General features: G+C 42.1%; 1 protein-coding gene across 4 annotated transcripts in view; it reads left to right on the forward strand.

The window, feature by feature from the left end:
• The first annotated feature begins 15,473 nt into the window (after nt 1-15,473).
• Nucleotides 15,474-17,946, forward strand: part of SETBP1 (SET binding protein 1) — a 383,903-nt gene continuing 381,430 nt past the window's right edge. Inside the window, exon 1 of one of the 4 annotated variants that reach the window (XM_054537830.2) lies at nt 15,474-15,564. The gene's annotated coding sequence lies outside the window, so the exon portion shown is untranslated. The other 3 variants (XM_002828185.4, XM_054537831.2, XM_054537832.2) reach the window with 3 other exon arrangements.

Consider the following 17,946-nt stretch of genomic DNA (forward strand, 5'->3'; position numbering starts at 1 on the left):
ATATAATTAAAAATAGGCTCATAAACAAATTTTATTGCAGAACACCAAATTTTAAAACTTTTTGTGCTTATTTAAACAATGACTGGAAGTAGCTCAGAAATGTTTGCCTGTATGCAGGTCAATGATAAGAACACAATAGTTGTATTTTACTGGTAAAGTCATTTTAAACTTGTGAATCATGGACCTACATATGAGTGTTTAAGAAACTATTTAACCTTTTACAGAATACTGTCTTTGGGTTTATTAATTTATTGTATCTTTATTGTCTTTTTAATTCATTTCTGCTATTATTTAAAATATTTACTATTTCCTTTCTTCTGCTTGTATAGATTTATTTTGCTGTTCTTTTTCCTAACTTCTGTAAACTGATAATGAGATCATTGATTGATTTATTTTTTAGCTTCTACAATTTTCCATTATATATGTTAGGGCTACAAGTTTTATTCAAATCATGACTTTAGCTGCATTACAAAAGTTTCATTATATTGTATTTTAGTTATCATTTAGTTATAATCTATCATCGTGATTTTTATTGTGATTTCTTCTTTGACTCATGAACTATTTAGAAGTACATTGCTTAATTCCAGATAGGGATTTTATGATTTTAATGGATTACCTGTTTGATATTAATTTATAGCTAATGCCATTTTTTAATTTTAATTTTTGTGGGTACATAGTAGGTACATTTAATTTTATTTATTTATTCTTTTTGTTGTTGTTGTAAAAGCAGGGTCTCCCTATGTTGCCAAGGCTGGTCTTGAATTCCTGGGCTCAAGCGATCTTCTTATTTCAGCCTCCCAAAATGCTGGGATTACAGGTGTGAGCCACCATGCCCAGCCAGTTAATTTTATTTTGATCAGAGATCATTCTGTGGCTTTTAAAATGTTTTAATCCTTTGAAATACGTTAAATCATGCTTTATAATTCATGAGCCATGCACATCTTTTCAGTCTTTCCATTTGTCTATGCTTGGGGCTGGATATATTTTATTGCCCTAACTGCCAGTTTACCAGTCCTCTCTTTCATTGTATTTAATCTGCCAATAAACCCATTTATAAAACTCTTACTTTCTGTCACTGAGTTTTTTCTTCTAGAATTTCTATTTCTTTTCTTTTTAATAAGAGGTATGCATCTGGTTAACTTTTGCAACTTCTCTTTTTCTAAATATGTAAATAGCAGTTATTTTACAATCCATAACTGATAACTCCAAAATCTGGATAACATTTTACTGCTTTATTCTTTTTTCTTTTATTCATCTTTTTAAATGTTTAGTAACTTTTTAAGTTTTTTAGTTTGACACAGAATAGATGTGCATCTTTTCAGAGTATATGTGATAATTTAGTATATTCAAATACATGTCTTTTCTTTATGCATATTATTCTCTTTTAGCTACTTTAAAATGTACAATAGATTGTTGTAAACTATAATCACTGTACTGACCTATTGAACACTAGGTCTTTTTTCTTTTATCTAACTGTGTATTTGTACATATTAATAAACCTCTTTTCGTTCCTCTCCGATGAGTCCTAACCTTGGGGAACTCGTAATGCCTAGTACTATTGATTGAATGCTAGATATTATGTACAAAAATTACAGAAGTTCTGGTCAATGTCACATTCCTCTGGAAAAAATGTATTTTTGATCTTTATGAGCAGTTTACCTTAATTTAGTCAGATATTGAACTGATTTGGAGCTGGACTTCTATCACTCTAAGGCCTATTCCATTTTGATCAGAGATCATTGTGTTTCTAGGTTACCCTTACCTTTAAGAAGAAGGCTTCAGGAATTTTAGATGAAAGCCTGGGAATACTTATCAGAACTCCTCTTTCTTGGTGGAGCCTGAACTATAAATTTTTTTTCACATATTTTGTCTGCAAAAAAACTCTGTTTAGATTTTTAGCCTGTTAGTGTGTTTTCTCTTTGACCTCTCAATCTCCTGTTTGGGAACCATCACACTCCTCACTAGGAAAAACGGTATAGGAGTTTAATTATTTGTGTTTTTCTTCTCAGTGTCTTTGGCCCTTCATGTCCTAGCTGCCTTGGAAGCCCTAAACTGCATTTTTTTTCTTCTCAGTTTCTGATATTGTCAGACTCTGCTCAGCTCTTCTACCTTTTTGCTTCTACTTTCTACTTGGTTTTTCAGACTCTTGCTCTATGTGAGTTTTCTGAATCAGCAAATGCTTTGAGGAAAGAAATAGTGCAGACTACCAGGTTTTCCTCAATGCATTTTCCTTTTTGAGAGAATCCTGGCACCTAACATTTTGACTTCCTTGATTGTTCTCAAATGCCTTCGAAGAGATGTGCTTTATTCTAAGCAGGTGAGTAGGTACAATGCAAGTTACTCCATTGTAGCCAGAAACAGAAATCTATTTATTTCTCCATATAACTAAAAACCTACTGTAAATTACCCTTAGTCTTAACCTCAAGTTCTGCTTAGCCAGCAAAGTCATGTAGAGCGATACAGAGAGCTGGTGAATTTCAATAACAGAGTAGAGGGAGATCACGGTAGAGAAGGATCTGATTGGAGGTTGCAAATAATCTGGTAACTACTCCTGAGAAGGTGATCCAATCAGTTAGTTGTTGCCTCCTCTGGCCAGGACTCCTGTATGTCTTCAGCTGAACTGCCTCCCTTCTCTAGGTCTCTTTCCCGCCAAGGCCAGAGTCTCCTGAATGTTAGTGTGTATGGCCAGGTAGGACCCCATTTGTGTTTTCCTTCTCTGTGACTTTGGCCCTTCAAGTCCTAGCTACCTTGAAAGCCCTATGGTGTATTTTTTTTTTCCTTCTCAGCTTCTGATATTGTCAAACTCTGCTCAGCTTTTCTACCTTAAAGCTTCTACCTTCTACTTGCTGTTTCAGATGCTTGCTCCATGTGGGTTTTCTGAATCAGCAAATGCCTTAAGGAAAGAAATAGTGTAGAATATCAGGTTTTCCTCAGTGCATTTTCCTTTTTGAGAGAATCTTGCACTTTACATTTTGACTTCCTTGCAGTACCTCTTCAGAATCACAAGGGCTAAACAGATAAGTATCTGATCTAGGCACTATAGGGAAAGCTTGATGATAAATACAGAAATTAGTTTATGCAGATGTTTGTTTGTGGGGAGGTATCAAATGTTAGGGATGAGTTGTGGCATGGAGAAATCTATGGCAAGGAAAATCCCTAGTTGTAGTTAGTATCCAATAAATACTTTGAAATCACTGAAGCAGAGTGCTTCTTTCTCTCCTTCACTTAAAATCCCCTGGGCAAGACAGAACACTTGTATTTATACTAGAGATACAATACTTATGATTTTTTTTCCAAGCTAACAGATTTAGCTAACTAACTGAAAACTAGACCTTGAGTAAAAGCTACTGAGTAAATAAAGGAAACTGTTTTCACAATGTATGAGGACATTTTCAGCAGCATCTCTCATGCTGCCTCCTCGGTTCTCCTGCTGGTGTCTTCCCTCCCTCTTCACAATAGACAGACTGATTTCCACATAAATTTAAATCCCATTCAAACCAATCTGATTTAAGGAAAAATTTTAAGTGATCTTTTCATCTCCCTTTTAACCAATAGGGTGATACAAAGAAACTGGTTTGTACAAGTCTTGTTGGAGCAGCCTAACATGATCTGGTGCTGAATATTTAATTTCCTGCCAGGATAGCCTATTTCTGTACTGATCATTGGACATGACTCACTGCCCTACAGTGGTTCCATTCTGACCACTAGGATCCCTCCACTGAAGTTTCAGAAACAGAGATACCTTCTTGGACATCCCCTCTGTGGATTCATAGAAGTCCCCATTTGCTTTAATCTCTGTTATGACCATCATTTCCCATTGGTCTGATTTGCCTTGTATCCCCATTGCCAGATGTGGGTCCCTGCCTTAGTCTTGCAATCTCCTTCCTTCTCCCACGGTCATGAGCAGGTCTTCCAGAGGCTGGTGGCAGAGTGTTGCCACCCTAGATTTACTCTCACAGTGTCCTGTCTACTTATTGGCACACCCACAACTTTATCTTTGACTCTTTATCTCCATAGTGTCTAAACTTAGTGTCACTGGGGGAAGGCTTGCCCTGCTTATCTTGCTGACCCATGGCTTTCAGCCATGACTTTTACCCAAGGTCTGTCACACCTTCTTCACAGACACAGCATTAAGTTCCAATCCTTTTCACACCTGCCCTGGCACAACTAATAAATATATAAATCCTAAGATAAGAAATATAATTGCCTTCTATCAGCCTTGTGTTTTATTATGCTAGAGAAAAGGCATAGTAACTACTTTCATTAAAGAGGCATTCTTATTGAAAGACTAGCATACGTAAACAAGTCAACATTTTATTTTATGCATGAAGGTTTAAGAAAATTAAATTTTATTAGCTTGTTCATTTTATTTTTTCTTTCTGTTCTCAAACTTGAGAATATTGGTTAGAGATAATTGCATTATACATCACAATGCTGCAACCATATACAGGTTGCTGCAGTGGTTAAAGCATTAGATACAGATAGTAATACTATCTAAAAGTTGTTACATCACCATAAACAGAATTTTATTATTAATATTATTATTATTATTTTTGAGACAATATCTCACTCTGCCACCCAGACTGGAGTGCAGTGACACAATCACGACTTAGAGCAGCCTATACCTCCCAGGCTCAAGCAATCCTCTCACCCCAGCCTCCCGAGTAGCTAGGACCACAGGTATGCACCACCATGCCTAGCTATTAAAAACAAATGTTTTGTAGAGATGGGGTCTCCCTATGTTGTCCAGGTCGGTCTCAAACTCCTGGGCTCAAATGATCCTGCTTCTTCAGCCTCCCGAAGTGCTGGGATTATAAGAGTGATCTACGGCACCTAGCCCACAAACAGAATTTTAAATGGCTTGAAAAAATGATACACAAAATAAATATAATCCAGGTGATGTGGAAACCACTCTCATTTGCTTGCCATCTTATGTGTCAGACACTGTGCTCTACTGTTTTATACACATCATCTCATTGTTTAGAGAGAAGGAATTGATGGTGGAGAAGTTGAGGAATAAAATGAAAATGAATATACACACACATATAATTTAATCGATTGAAAAAAATTTCAGACAGGGCTTGAAGAACATTATTTTTAGATACAAGTTTTTTTCCCCAATTTTAAATAATGGATGATACAGAGTGATTAGAGACAATATTATGGGTATCCACAATATTGTCCATAAGGAAATGTATTCATTTATAATACTATGGGAGATGTCCAGGTGTATACGACTTTGGTAAAATTGACTGGGGATCTGGATAAGCAAAGTTGTGAGTTACTGTACTCAATCATCATTTTTTATTGAATTCAGAGGGATCTTCAATCAACTTCTCTGCTGACCTGAAACTAAGGGATTTAAGCACCTATCTGGATTAAATGTATCTCCCAGGCTAGGATGGAACTTTACCTTTCATAGTATATTCCACAGTCCCTACCATTGTGTCCAGTGGCTTATAATATTAAGGATGGATGTATCCTACATTTTCACTATGAATATATGACATTGTAATTATCAATTTTTCTTTGCAAAAAGTGTGCCAACCATTTTCAGAAATACCTCATACATATTTCATACTTATGGCTTGTTTTTAATCTCTCAAAATATTGTTTCTTTTACTTTTACTCTGAAACATTTTCTTACTTTCAATTATTACAAGACAAAAATTTAAGTAACTGGCTGAGAGAATATTGGTCTAAATGAAACATTCAACCCAATTTTGTTTTCTTTGGACCACTGTTTACATGGAAAATGAACAATTGCAAAGTGTATGTCAAATTATTTTCTCAAAGAGAACATGCCCAGATATCTCTGCTTTGAAGGCTCACTGAGATGGCCATTTGCTGAACCTCATAGTTCCTAGTTCTCTTTTTCCTCGTGTGCATTGGTCTGCAGAAAGTGTAACCAAGCCCTGGCATCTGAATATAATGGGAAGGACTCTGAAACTACAGTCCAATGTGCTAGTTTTAAATCTGGCTTTATTACCTGCATGCTTATCTTTCTGGTTCTCAGTTTTCTCTCATCAAGAAAATGAATTGTTTTGGTCCAAGTGATCTCTAACAAACTGCCAGCTCTTTAATTTGAAGTTTCAATGATTTGTTTAGTTTAGAAGGCTGAAATCCACAAGCCTATTCAATACATACTAAAGAGGCCATGTAAGGAGCATCCAGGTATTTCTTTGCTGCTTTCTGGCTAGGCAGTCGTGCAATAGAATGGCTATGTGAAGCAATGGATAAGAGCATGGGCTCTGGAGTCAAAGTACTGGGCTTTAAATCCCAGTTTCAATAACTACTGGCTGTATAACTTTCCTCAATTTGTCTCAGTTTCCCAACTGGTTCAGTTCCATGGATCTTGTGTTGAATCACTTGAAGCTGGGGTTGAACCAAATGACATTTTTAAAGATCTATCTAGTGTCAAGATCCACAGTACTATATTTGATAGGTGCACTGATGCAAATAACTATCAAGGAACAAAGAGTGACTCTGCGGATTTCAACTTCAGAGTTTGAAATGAACCCAATGTTCAGGAAGCAGAGCTCAAATTAATGTTTTCCCATGGCCATCCGCCTACCGTTAAAAAACTGTTCTCTACCCAGATCTCTCTAATGCTCAGATGATGTTCACCAAACTAAGAACCATCTCTATTTAGCAATAATAGGCTGACAATTTCACATGTTTCTAAAATACTCCATGGTAAACCTGAATGATCCAGCTAGGACTAGCCATGTCCCTTTCTATCTATGTCCTTTGCTTCTTTTCAGGGCAGTTCAAGTTGTCCATAAAAGCTTGTATCTTAACTGTGGCTTACTTGTATCTCTCTATTCTTTCCATCTCTTAGCTTCGTAGTATCATATAGATAGAGAACACTTTATAAGTCATCTCACCTAAGCTCTTTCCTATAAGATAATCCCTTCTATACACTCACATTAGTCAATAGCAGATATAGTTCCATATCATGTCTTGTATTTTTTTCTTACTGTTTACATGTAGTCTTGTCTGACAAAATTGCAAGCTGCATGAGATAGGCATATTAGTCCATTTTCACACTGCTGTGAAGAAATAGCTGAGACTGGGTAATTTACAAAGAAAAGAGGTTTAATTGACTCACAGTTCCTCATTGCTGGGGAGGCCTCAGGAAACTTACAATCATGGCAGAAATGGAAGCAAACACATCCTTCTTCACATGGCAGGAAAGAGAAGTGCAGAGTGAAGAGGGGGAAAGCTCCTTATGAAACCATCAGATCTCATGAGAACTCACTATCAAAAGAACAGCATGGGGGAACTGCCCCCATAATCTAATCACCTCCCACATGGTCCCACCTACAACACATGGGGATTATGGGAACTATTAATACAATTCAAGATGAGATTTGGGTGGGAGCATAGCCAAACCATATCACAAGGGAAGGGCTGTGTATGGAGGACTCTTCTGCTACTAATAGATAGAGCTGACCTTGGGTATGAGGTTAAGAATAAGCAGTAATCTCTGTTCTTCAGGTTCAAACACTAAGAGATGAAAGCAGTAGAATGACAGATTGGGTTCACATACGTTGCATGAGTCTCTTTTAAAAACTAAAAGTTATCAAGGTGAAAAACATTTCATCATAGTATTTATATTTGTAGTACCAAGTTCAGGTCAAATATAGTAAGTTCTAATGAATGTTTATTGACAAATACATATGCTATGTATCTCCTGTACTCTCACAGCCCGTAGCATAACCTTGGCCACATAGGTGCTTTTCATACATTATTTCATTTAACTGCATTTAATCCTCATTGAAACTCTAAAGAGTTGGTGCTACTATCTATAAGCTCATGTTTTTCAGATGAAGAAGCTAAAACGCAGAGAGGTAGCTTGACTAGTTTTCCTCAGGGTGAGTCAAATTCAAAGCTGTCTAACTTCAAATCCAAATTCTTCTCCTGTTACAAGATGACCTTGTGTTGCAAGTATATAAATTCACAGAGAGTCTTTACTCTTCATTCTAAGTCGACCTGGAGAGCCAGCCCCATCTTAGACACATTCCCTGTAGTCCTGCTGAAGAAGTGCTTGGGGCTACTGGGCCACGGGGGTACCATCTTCTTGGCCTCAGCCATGAGTACCAGGAATGTGCCTTTGACGCACTGAAGGCAATCAGATATTTTCCTATGAGGAAGCTGTATTCCAGAAAAGATTTCCAAAACAGTTGGAGGTTATCATGGAGGGTTAGGAAAACCAAAGTCAGATGTAAACTGAAGTTATATAGGAGCAAAAGCAAGAATCTTGCAAAGAAAATTTGTCTCCAGATGGATAAAAAGAAACACAGGCAGGCAAGAGTCAGTGTGGCCCTGGAGAGGGAGACAGAGGAGCTGCCTGGCAACTTCCCAGTTCCCATGGGGCCTGACTATACTTCTGATATCTGCCTTCTAGGAGGTTCACCTTTATCTTTTCAATAAATTCCCTTTTAAAGTAAACAAGCCATCCCTACAATGACCTTTCTGTGCATCCCTTTTTCTCTTACAGCCCATGTGGGTGGGATTTTTAGGGAGAAAGAACCTCCACGATTCTGTGGTATTCCTCTGAGATCTCTTTTTGGCTCCTATGCCAACAGAGTGATATAAACATAAACTCCTGATGGCAGGGCTCCTAAGGCCCTGCTAGGAATTGGGAACATTTCAAATATTGCTTCATATTTGGAGCACTCTGAAGTCACAGTGACAAATTTACCAAAGAGCCAGAAAATGAAAACCCAGAAGAATGCTCTTCCCCACCTTGTTGCCTTTCAAGTAGTGAAAGCCAGTCTCTTGGAGGATGCTCACAAGGATAAGTGTGCCAAGAAAGCTTCCTTTAGTGAATTTCTTGCAGCCAGGAAAGCAAAGTTTCCAAAACTAAAATCTAGTCATTGTTGGACCTGGGATTCCCTTCCTGGGACAATTACATTGTGCTCCTCCTTAGCGCCTTGTTGCTTAGCAAACACAGTAGTATCAGGGGAAGGAACTGGAGAGATGAGTCTTTTCCAAAGTGGGGCTGGAGTGGAAGGAATCAGGAATGGAAATTACCTTCTCATTTCCTAGAGAGAAAAAGATATGATATGGACCCCAGAGGTGGCAAAATTAGGCTGCATCAGGAAGGAGTCATGTCCACATGATATTTTAATAATCAAAACTAGTATTTGAACAGAATTATTTAACTTTGTAATGTAACTGTACATCTGATATTTCCTGTGAGCCTCATAATCATTAATATCTTAGGGCAAGACTGTAAGTTCTCAGTTTATAGAGAACTGAGGTAGAGAGGTCTGAAATTGGCTCAGCTTCACCCAGACAGTTAATGGCAGAGCAGGACTACATTCCAGCACTCATTTTCTTTCTCTCCACAATATCCTTGATTGATTCATTCAGGCATTCATGAGGCAAGACTAACGTTCATCTCATATGCATAGATAGGCATGACGATCTTAAAATACTGGAATTTTAAAATAATTACTGCTCTAAACTCACTCCCATGCCTCTCATTCTGACATTCTGTCTCTCCTGAACTCCACAGGATCATATAACCGAAAGCAAATCACTTGACTGAGCAGAGCCATGGGTCTGCGTCCTTTCTATGGATTGATTCCATATCAGGTTGGTTGTCAAATATTTTTGACATTCCACCAGTCCTTACTGGGCATATACTGGGCTCCAGGTACAATCTTATCCAGTGAAGATACAGAAGTATAATGCAAAGTCCTTGATCTCAAGGACTTTTAAAAATTTTCCCCTCAATCTGCAGTTGGGAGGAAATAAAAAAATAAAGACCCCCAATTTTTTCTAGAATACTTCTCAAGACAGGGAGCTCAATATTATTTAAGTAATGATTTGTTCTCAATGTAGGTTCAGTAACAGTATTTTTCATTGTATTGAGCTGAGGTCTGCCTCATCATAACCTCAGCTGACCAGGGCTTGTTATCACCCACCCCTCCACCCTCGAGCAGAGTCAAGCAATCCCTTTTCTATTTTCCCTGATGCTTTTCTTATATTTAAGAAAAGTTTTCACATCCAATCTGACTGTTCCCAATATGCTCTCACTGTTCTTCTGGGACTCTCTTGTGACCTTGAATCAAAAATTGAGAAAATTTTAGGGCTGGTTTGGTCCTTAGAGACTTTCAAATACTCCTCTTTTTTTCAGAAGTGGAATCAGTGGGGCAGAGAGATAAGGAGACTCGTCAAATAAGTTTATAACTGAGTCTCCTTTATGATCTAGTCTATGGTCTTTTTTATTGCAGCATAGAACATACTCTGAATTTCTATATTTCCAGAATGGCCCCTAAATTCCAAATATGACTTATTCACTGTATAGTTCCTTGTGGCTATCATCACCTTTGTTTAGGGACACCTATGCCTGCTATATTAGCTAAGAGAGTAGGAGCTTTGTAAATAACCTGATCACACTGTGGGAGCATGTGCTTTCAATTGGATCAGTGATTCTCAATGCTTATTACATATCAGAAGCACCTAGGGTTTTATTAAAAGTACTGATGCTCAATGCTGGTTACATATCAGAAGCACCTAGGGTTTTATTAAAAGTACTGATGCTGGGTCTATGCAAGACCAGTTCAATAAAGATGGATCCCAAGCATCAGTAATTCCTCCAGGTAATTTTGATTCATAATCAGTATTGAGAATCACTACATTAGATATTACTAACCCATTTCCCAGAAAGGCGAGAATCAACACCGTAGAAGGTGACTGGCTCTGAGCATTTGATTACACTGCTTGATCTCAACTTCTTATAAAGGAAAAAAGGATGGGTTTGTCTCATTTCTTTTTACCTTTAGCTTCAGAGATATGAAAATGACATGACCTGGGCCAGGCATGGTGGCTCATGCCTGCAATCTCACCACTTTGGGAGGCCGAGGCTGGTGAATCACGAGGTGAAGAGATCGAGATCATCTTGGCCATCATGGTGAAACCCCTTCTCTACTAAAAATACAAAAATTGGCAGAGCATGGTGACGCACACCTGTAGTCCCAGCTACTCAGGAGGCTGAGGCAGGAGAATCGCTTGAACCCAGGAGGCAGAGGTTGCAGCAAGCTGAGATTGCGCCATTGCACTCCAGCCTGGTGACAGAGCGAGACTCCATCTCAAGAAAAAAAAAAAGAAAAAGAAAAAGAAAATGACATGAGCTGCTCTTGTGCTTTGAGGCAAACATTGAGTTGTATATATCTCTCTATTCCTCAAATCCTGCTGCAAATGATCATTCTGCAGATCCTTGGAGTACATCTGGCATAGGGCCTTGGACAAAAAGGAGTTATCATTATGGTCATTTTACAGGTTAGGCACATGGATGCCCAGAGCACAGAGCAATAGCCCAGTTGGCAGCAATTCAGATATTTGGTGATATCAGAGGAACAATTATTCTCAACTACATTTATTGACATTGTCCATGCAAGGCACAGTGTAGTCCTGATAAGTTTTATATTTGGTTGGAAAACAGGTAATGGAAAAAAATATATGTGTGTGCAAAGGGGAAAATGAAAAGTGTATGTTAAATACACATAGAAAATAAATGTGCAGCAATTTTAAGAAGACATGATTTCAGACCCCACTCTCCTCCCACCACTTCAGCATCTGTACTCCACGCACTTTGTAAGCCTCTCCTTCCTGATATTTTTGTGCATTCGTTGTAGTTAGAACTTCGCTTGTCAATCTTTCCCACTAGGTCATGAATTCTGTGAGGATGGGGACTATGTCTCGGTCCCATTTATATCTCCAGTTGCTACTAAGGTATCTGGCACATAACCATGTTCCATAAATATTTGCTGAGTGCCCGCATGATTTTGATACTGGAGACTGTGTGGGACTAAAAGATGTATGTCCTGTGCATTCCCATCAAGTGCTTGGATGGCCTTTTGATTTTTTCAAGGGCTCCTGGGCCCTGGAAATGGGTATCTTAAAATTGCCTGACTCTATTTTCAGGCTAGATCAAGTTCAGACTTTCTGTGTGTCAAGGTTTGTTTCTCAGATGATCATAAAAGTGGTCTAATTGAGAAAGAAGATGAGAAGAATTCCTGTGACATTCACCTAGGAATTGAATATAGGTCCCATTCTATTAACAGATGTACAGTTTAGGGATGGGGTTTTAGTTTTTAGAAATCTTTTATCATATATTAAAATTTTTATATTTGTAATATATTATTATATACCAAAAATATTAATGTGTATAAAATATTTATTGTATCTATTTTACATATGTATATGTATTTATATGTATATATATTTGTATGTGTGTGTGTGTATATATATATATATGTATATCTCCAATCATGCGTCAATTAGCTATGGGGATGTGTTCTGAGAAATACATCAGTAGGCGACTTTGTGCAAACATCATGGAGTGCACTTACGCAAATCTAGATGATATAGGCTACTGCACACCCAGGCTATATGGGGTTGCCTATTGCTTCTAGGCTACAAACCTGTACAGAATATTACTGTACTAAATACTGTGGGCAAATGTAACACAATGGTAAGTATTTGTGTATCTAAACACAGAAAAGGTACAGCAAAAATACAGTATTATATTATACGGGACCACAGTCATATATGTGGTCTGTTGTTCACTGAAACATTATTATGGGTGTGTGACTGTACACAGACACACACACACACAGAAGCATATATATTTTTTCATATATATGTAAGAGAGTGAGAATATCCCTCCTTTCCTTTTTCTCCTCTCCCCTCTCATGATTCAAAGATGGGCTACATACAAGGAAGGAACGTTGATAAGAAGTCAAGGAACATAGCATCTATTCCTGGCTTTGAATTAACTTAGTGGCTTGGGGTAGTGCGTCGTTTCCACAGTTTTAAAAAGATGGGATTCTAATAGATGATCTCACAGGTGAACTTCTACTGCACTATAATTCTACAGACTTGTCATCTATTGTAGTGAATTTTAATAAGATATGTGCTTTTCTTAGCCACTCTTCTAATCCACACAACACCACAAGAAGGCAGACTGTAAATATGCCTAGGTTACAGAAGGGAAAGGACTAGGGCAATAGGTTTTAGTTCTGGTTTGGATGACATCAGACAGCCATATGCTTGTGGACAAACCCTTCTGATTTCTGGGGCTACTTTCTCCACTGGAAAAGCGCGGGGAATAGGCCACATGCTATCTTAGTTCTCTGTGGACTTTGGTGTAGGATTTCAGAAATCTGGGTGTACAAGCAAATGAGAAAGGTCATTTGATTACAGAGAATAGTTGTTTTGATATTGTATTCTGTGCCTTGATCTCTACTTCTATCATCAGCTCATATGCCCTGCTATTTTTTTCCTAATTAAGCATTATTTTCCCAGCAATAACAATGACGCGGTAAAAAAAGCATAGTAGAAGACCTATCGAAACATTGCTCCACGGGAGGTCCTGCAGTGACAGAGGAAAAGTTTGTGGCTGGTCAGAACATTCCTCTGAAAAAAAGAGGACAGAGCACTTCGATCAGTAAAAGGGTGAACTATCCGTTCTGAGTCAGACTGAACCTGCATCCAGACAGGAATCGGGATGGGATTGGGGTTGGAAGGGGTTCACCCTTCAATCCCCAGTCTCTTTCACTCCACTTCACTGCAGCGTTCGTATGAAAAGCTTGACGAAGAAGTTCTGTGAAGCAAGTCAAACCAGCAGCCAATGCAGGGAGGCAGCCACTGATGGCCTCAGTGAGGGAATGCCCCCAACTCACCTCCAAATCATTCCTCAGTCCAAATAGCCTAAAACTCTCATGAAGAACGTGATAGGAGTCCTCTCAGAATCCGAGTTCTCGGTCAACTTTACCCCAAGTTCTTTAAGCGGAACCATTTGCAGACCTTCCCGAATCCGTATCTATCCTATATTGTTTTATAATGTAGACATGTCTCTGAAGGGTTCCTTTCCTGTTTCCCTGAAAAGACCCCCTTTGTAGGCCAAATACAAAAACTCAGAGATTACAAATGCCACCATATTTTGTAAGAACTGAAGACATTCCACTTTGTTCTTCCCACCACCCTGAAAACAACTGCGTGCCAGTGTGCGTTTGTCATCTCTCCGTGTCCTTCCCTTCGTGTCCAATTCTCGCGAGTAACGAGAAAATGCACATGAGATCTGAATGCATACAAGTCGCTTAACAACAACAACAAAATAATCATTAAAAAAAAAAAAAAAAAAAAAAAAACCCTGAAAGTGAAATGTAATTACCAGGTTAAAAAAAATGCGCCCAGTTTCGACAGCCTATCACAGCTCACGTCTGGGCGCGCAGTACCCCCCCGACACTGCTCCTGTTGTGTCAGATAGTGGCAGTGTTGAGCCCAGGAATACGCGCCGAGCCCGCGGCGGTCCCCGCGGCCGCTCAGTCTTCGCGGCGGACTCCGGCGTGCAGGAGCCACTGGGCCGCAAGGGCGCCGGGGAGCGGGAGGGGCGCTGGGGGCGGCAAGTGGTCCCGGATCCCCGGCCACGAACTGTTTTCCTTTTCCCCGGGCAAGAGCCCCGCTCCCTTCAATTGACAGAAATTCACTGGGGCAGGGGGGCGGGTGGGGAGAGAGGTCGCTCGCGGCTCGCTACTGGCTGCGCCTCCCCCGGCTCTGGTCTGAGAAGCGGCCCTGGGCCCTTCGGGCGAGCAGCTTGGGCGCCGGCGCCCCCTGCGAGGAAGATCGCGGGGTGACGGTCGGTACCCGCTCCGCTGGGCCGCGCTGCCGCTCCGATCCTCCTCCCTCCCTCGCCCGCGCCCTCCCCCTTCCTTTCACTAGGAGTCCGGGACTCGGAGAGGGCGCGGGAGGCAGGCACACGGGCCCGACCCCACTCCAGCGCTCACCCGGGACGCGGGCGGGCGGCGACGGGACGCGGCGGGGGCGCGGGGCGGGCGCGGCCATGGAGCAGCAGCGGCGGCGGCGGCGGCGGCGGCGGCGGCAACACTAGCGACCGCGGGCGGGCAGGGCCGCCGGGCTCAGCGGACCGAACTGCACAGCTCAGCAAAAGCGCCCTCGCCCTCCGCGCGCCGCCTCCTGCGAGCCCAAACCCAGCAATATTTTTTAACGCTCCAACCCATCCTTTGAAGAAAAGCAAAAAAAAAAAAAAAAAAAAAAAAAAAGCAAAAAAAAAAAAAGCATTGATCGGAGAGACGGGGATATATATATATATATATATACATAAAATTTTTTTTGGCTCCTGCTAAAATTAGCAGGGCTCGCCGCGCGCCTGTGTGCGAGTGTGTGCGAGTGTGTGTGCGTGCGGGCGTGTGTGTGTGAATGTGATTACTCCAGGACTCCTCGGGCTCCGGAGACGCCATTTTCCCCCTTGATATCTCTCTCCATAAATCGGTGGCGCGGCGGAGGCGGCCGAGTCGGGCGGGAAGCGCGGGGCCGGCCGGGGCGCCCGCCGCTCGCCGCCGCCTCCGCGCGCCCGGGGGCCCCGGCGCCCCCCGAGCTAGGGCGGCCAGCTCGCGGCTCGCCGTTTGACAGATGCTCATCGCCATGGAGTTGCCGCAGCAGCACCTTTGGGGGCTCGGGCGAGCGACCGGAGCCGGGATCTGAGCGAGCGCCGGGGCCAGCGGAGCCGGAGCCGCCGGGACATGGGTGAGCACGCGCGGCGACCTTGGCCCGGGAGCCCGGGCGCCCGGGCGCCCAGCCTCCCTCCGCGCCGCGGGCCCCCGCACGCCCGGAACCGGGGGCGACGTGTGTGCCCTGCATGCAAAAGTTCACGTCGCCTTGCTGGGTCTTTGACTTTGCACCCGGCGGGAAGGGGGAGACCGGGCCGAGGGGGCGGGATGCCGGTCCGGGCGAGGTTGCAGAAGATGGGCGCGATTCCGGCGGGCCGGCGGGTGGGCGGCGATGCTGGCTCAATTGGAGTGGCTCGTTGGTGGCGGCGATGGTGGAAGCTTTGGGCTGGAGGGCTGGGAGCTTATTGAGTTTCGCCTAATCTGATCTCCCCCCCCTCCGCCCCCCGCCTTTTGCACCCTCCCTCGGTCCTGCCGCCGGCTGGCGGGGCTGGCGGGTTTGGCGTTGGTGGAGTGGACTCGGGAGGGGGAGGGGGTAAGGAAAGGGGTGGGAAGGCAGGATTTTTTTTTTTTTTTTCTCTCTTTGTAACTTGCAGGTTAAGTGGAGCTAGAGAGCTACATTGTAACCTAGTTGGATTTTTTTGGGGGGGGGAATGTATCAGAATCTAACGTGTCGTTAATAGAAAGAAGAACAGGCAAGAAGTGGTCCAGCCGGCGAAGGTTGGTGTGTGCTTGTGTTGTGGCTGTGTGTTAGTCTTTTTCTTAAAAATCTTAATCAATGGATTTGAGTCTCTTTCTTAGGCTCTCTGGTTTTGGGACTCTGAAAAGATAGGAATTCCCTTAAAAGCAGACGAATGCCTTTTTGAAAGCACGCATTGTGTGCGTTTCTAGAGGAGCCGTGGGCTTGGGAATGAACGGCAGGCTTCCCCGTTCGGTGGTTTCCAGTGGGAAATCACTCCGGAAAGGGAACCCTTCGGTATCGATTTATTGTTTTTGTCTTCCAAACCATTATCTCTTTGACCGAAATACTGTCTGAGAAGTTCCGCAGGGACAAAGTCAGGTAAACTGGACCGGGCAGATCTTTGGCAAGATGGTGATAACGGGGATGCTGTTTTCAGTGTCTGTTTGTGATGGAAGCATTGTTGGGTAATAGCAATTTCTGATCCGTAGAGCATGCTGGTTCTAAAAAAATAAGTTAACTGCCGAAATACTGTCTTCCAGCCCCCCTCCCCTGCACAGTACAGCACCTATTCCCCCCGCCCCCCCCATCCAGACCGCTTACTACAAGTCTGAAATCGGATCCAACTGGAAATATTTTCATTGGAGATTGAAAGTTGTGCAATTGGAAATAGATGAGGCTAGAGGTATTGGGAGTGTGGAAAGGGAGTTCTTATTGCCCCCTGATGCTGCATTTATTCTTTATGTGTGTCTGTGTTGGATTCTCAGGGTGTGTATCTGTCTAAAAGGACTGTTGTGGGAAGGATTTCCGATTCGTTTCCGTTTCAAATAAACTGTCCTGATAATCTCACGGTTGACATCTAACGCTAAAAGGGCAATTTGTGTGTCTCTTTATCCCTGCAGAAACTCTCCTCCTAAAGGGCAGTTTATTCTGGAATTCTACAGCAGATACCTTTCCCTTCCATCCCCTACACTCCCCCCACCTCCTGCCAACTATCCACACCTTTCCCCTTAAAGTTTAGTTGGAGTCCACTGGCGTTGCTTGTTTTTCTCTTACATCTTTTTCTTTCTTTTTCTTTTCATTCCTTCACTCTTCATCCTGTTTTTCTTCTTTTTCTGTAGATTTATACTAAAAACTAATTTCTTGAAGTCTCTGTACTGTCACCAAAACTATCTCCCGATTTGGCACCATCTCTTACCCTCCTTTAGTAAATAGGTATATCTCCTGTGCCCCATCCAAACTCATCTTCACGTGCAAAGCATGTAAGTGTGTGTTGTGGGAGAAAGGGGATGGGTTAGAGAAGAGGTATTTGGAGAGGAAGGGCGCTGTTGTGTGCAGGCCACATCTGCAACACTCACTGGACCAGACCTGGGCATTCCGGGGAGAGTTTCCTTTGCACACCCCAGCTGGGATGGGAAGGCGGAGCCAACCAGCCAGGGGCGTGTGAGGGAGGAGAAAGTTTGTAGCACTTTAAGATGTAGCTAGTTTACAATCCCAGGCCACTCCCTCCCTTTTTTTCTGATTTCTGTGGCTTCTACCATCCTTAAACTCCCTGAGGGAAGCCTGAGCTCTTTTGCTCTGACGAGGGATTCCCAGGTGTCAGAGCGAAGGTGAGGTGCTGTGTTTTCCCCTGTGCTTAGTCTCATTTCCTGTTCCCAGAAAAGGGTATTAAGACAGAGTGTTTGGGGGAAAGTCGGAAGAGGAGGAAGAAATCAAGTGTGGTTAAACAAAGTATTTGCAAACTGCAGGGAATGTAGCCCCAAAAGATATGGAGACCAGGTA

Source organism: Pongo abelii, chromosome 17 (assembly GCF_028885655.2).
Source record: "Pongo abelii isolate AG06213 chromosome 17, NHGRI_mPonAbe1-v2.0_pri, whole genome shotgun sequence".
Lineage (NCBI taxonomy): Eukaryota > Metazoa > Chordata > Mammalia > Primates > Hominidae > Pongo > Pongo abelii.